The sequence below is a fragment of the Seriola lalandi genome, unplaced genomic scaffold, assembly GCF_002814215.2.
Source record: "Seriola lalandi dorsalis isolate HSWRI2012SDOR001 ecotype SW California unplaced genomic scaffold, Sedor1 jcf7180002054345, whole genome shotgun sequence".
In the NCBI taxonomy this organism is placed as follows: Eukaryota; Metazoa; Chordata; class Actinopteri; order Carangiformes; family Carangidae; genus Seriola; species Seriola lalandi.
The window spans coordinates 9344-13143 of record NW_019524898.1 but is presented as its reverse complement, the minus strand read 5'-3'; positions in this window follow the sequence as shown (position 1 = coordinate 13143).

Below are 3800 nucleotides of genomic sequence, written 5' to 3'. Positions count from 1 at the left end.
GGGGGGGGGGGGGGGGGGGGTGAAAGAGGGGGCAGTCTACATAGAAATGCTCAGGGAAGCTGCTCCTTATCAAAGATGAGCGAGTTAACCAGACGTGCATTTGCCAAACCAAATGAATCGCCTTCTCTTCAGTCATCCCTCTCTTGTAAAAAGTGAAACGTGCTGCTGGGAAACATTTCTGGTAAAGCAGATATCTCACCTTTGTGTGGTTCGTCCAAGTTGGTGTTTCAATGCAGTGTGTTCTTCTCCTCGTTGTGGTGTGCCAAATTGTACCAGTTTCATTATTGTTCTCTGTTGTAGTTGGTGTTTCTTTTTTTTTCCTACCCCCTCGGGCTACAAGGGGCAATAATGAGGCTGTTCCAAACATAATACTGTAGACAAAGTGTTTTCAAAAACAAAAAATGTCTCAGTTTTACAAGAGAAAAGACGTGATGGATTTAAGGACATGCACTTTAAGGTTTGGTAAACGCAATTCTGGTTAACTTCCTCACCTCCAATAACAGTTACCGGGACCAATGGCTGGGATGTAATTAACAAATTACAAACTGCACTTAATAATATGTTCCTTCCCAACATCTGATGTCTGTGCATTTTTTAACAAACGCATGCTAAAAGAAAAACTTCTGAGTATTTTATTTGGTATTGAGTCAAAATATCTGTGATCCATTTTTCCTGCACATCCACCTGTTAAAGAAAGTTCTTGAAAGTAAAGTAAAGTCAAATTTATTTATACAGCACACAAAGTGCTTTACAGACCAAAAACAATTAAGATCAGTACAAAAACATAGAAAACACACAACACAGAGATAGAATAAGAACGCATAAGAAAGTACTTCACAGAGCCACTGAAGTGCTTTACAGAGACATAAACAATTAAAGTCAGTCAATAGAATCTCATAGAATCACACCACACAGGGGAACGGTAGAGTATCCAGTAAAATATGCACAGTTTATCTGAAAGCCTGGTTAAACACATAAATCTTTAAGTGATTTTTAAATTACTCAGCAAACCTTAGAGGTGCAGGTAGCACGCTCCACAACTTGGGTGCTGCGGTGGCCCCAAAAGCTCGATCACCACAAGTCTTTAAACGGGTGCGTGGGACAGACTTTGACTTATTTGATGTGCGGGAGCGAGCTGATGAGCCGGGGTGGAGTAGATCAGTTAAACGTGCAGGGGTTTGATGGTGCAGTGCTCTGTATGTAAGACTGAGAACTTTCCCATACACAAATGTAATATATGTACATGACATATATGTACATATAAAATAAAAACACATATGGAAAATTTGATATGCAGCCTATTAGAAATTAGAACAATTTCATATATTGACATATATGTCTAGCCCATACAAATATCTGTGTTTATGTATGTATGCTTATATTGCAGACATATGTTACATAAATATATATCCATCCTAAAGCCTGTCAGTATATGATGATATTATATACAGTGCGTTACAAAAGTCTGAGACCATTTTCCTAGAATGGGAGGATAGACATGTTTAAAATTAAAAAATAAGTAAATAAAATAAGAAATTAATGAGAACAACATATATAAACATAGAAATTTTATGTCTGTTGTTTTAATAAACGTACATATATAAATAAATTATATATCATTAACATATATGGTTGCAACATGTTATACCATATAAAAATTAATCATATACATATTTTTAATATATATACATAGACAAATTTTACTATATGCATATTTCATATAATTTAAGTTATAAACGTATATCTTCATATATCCAGAGTATGCATATATGTGATAGTAACATAGGTGACATATATAGCAACATCACTCTACGTGTCATATATTACTTTTCTGTATGGGTTGAACTGGATTCTATATGTAACAGGGAGCCAGTGAAGGGAAGTAAATGTGGGAGTGATATGAGACCATGTATTTGACCTAGTAAGAAGTCTGCAGGGGGCATTCTGGAGTGCTTGCAGACGATCCAGGGCAGATGTACTAAGAGAGGAGAAGAGTGCATTACAGTGGTCGATATGTGAGGAAATGAATGAGCATTTTTAATTCTGCATTAGAAACTAATGGTTTAGGTCCAACAAGTCACATGTTGTCTGTACTGTATTTTCTGCTTTGTTGTGGTTTTCAAATCCATCCTCGTTTCTGGAAAACCTGTAAAACAGTTCAAACATTTAAATAATCCCCACGTCATTGGCGTGTTTTGCCTGTTCTATAATGCATACAAGTGGACTTCTGCTGTGAGTGGCTTGTAAACAGCTTGCAAAGTGACCTATCCCTCTCCAGCTCAACAAGACGCGAAGGTCACGGCCTCCCCGAATGCAGCTGCCAGGATTCGGCAGCAACAGTGCCTCTGAAAACCTCAGGGAGCTTTCTTTGCGAAGGACGTACCTGAACGAGCCTGAGCGATGAGGTGATACATATAGTAACAGCTATTAGGTTAATGTGCAGGAAAATGTTTTCATGGTGTCTAATATCAGGCACAGTGCAGGGGATATGACACCCACTTGCCAGAGGGGTTGACATCCAGAAATGTCCTCAATTTTAAAACACAATGGAGATATAATAGGATGAAACACAGGCAGAGTGTAGGTTGTAGAGTTGGTTAATTTCAATATCCAGTTAATAATGAAAGCGTTTACAGGTGTCTGGTGTTTTGGAATGTGGGCCATGATGGAAATGGACGAAGGAAAGAGCACGGCACAATTTCATTAATGGAAAATTTTGTCCCAACTGTCATAATTACCTCCTGACCTCGTTCACCTCACATGAAGAGACTTGCATATTGTTCATTGAAGAAAATGCAATTTTAAGATTAAACACAAGGCATAATTGCATATTAAGATGTAAAGCGTCACTCAGGCCACAGAGTGTGTATGAGTGTGTGTGTGTGTGTGTGTGTGTGTGTGTGTGTGTGTGTGTGTGTGTGTGTGTGTGTGTGTGCGTGTGGTCCATTTTTAGCACAAGTGGTCACCAGATAGGGCGAGCTGAGGGAAACGTGTGTGATTGATTGAGAGAATGAGTGAGTCTGACTGAGTTTGAAGGAGTACGTGAGCACCAGTAGCCTCTAATAAAGTATTAGCAGGACAAGCAATTTGCTTCTTCGCCAGGCTCCTTGGCATGAAAAGAAGGACTTTTACAATAATGAGAGAAGCAGAAGAGGCAGTGGAAATGAACTCTTATCTCAACTAAAAGAGGAAAAGAGGGAGACTTAAATAGCATAATATATCAGCATAGCACAGCAGTGTGGGAGGGGGGGGGGTGGGCGATAAATAGAGACAGAGAGAGAGAGGAAAGGCTGATTATTCGCACGTTAGCCCTTTTTAACCTGTGGTTAGGATGAACCACTTACACTGAAGAAACACCTACGATAGCACTGACACGCAGAAACAAGGACAATCAAATATGTCTAAATTACATTTCATCATTACACTGATAAATAAAAGGTTTGTGTTTAAAGAGCCAAACAATGATGTATGAGACAATTATATAGGAAACCTGAAGAAAACCTATGATTGCCTCATGATTAAAAATCAGGAGCTGCTGCACTGATGATAAACGTGAGCCGGATTTTATTCAAACCACAGAATATTTTAACATGTCAGCAACTGCTGAATCAAAAGAGAACCTGTTCTATGTAAAGGACACCCCTGGGTGCTCTGTCACCTTTCCCAATTCATTATTTATGCTTCCGACTTTACATGCGAATGCAATACATTTTAATTTTGAAGGTTTATTTCGCTTTATTACAACTTGAGCCTTATTTTCATAGTTTTTGTAGTTCCTTCCAACTGGTAATAATAAGATT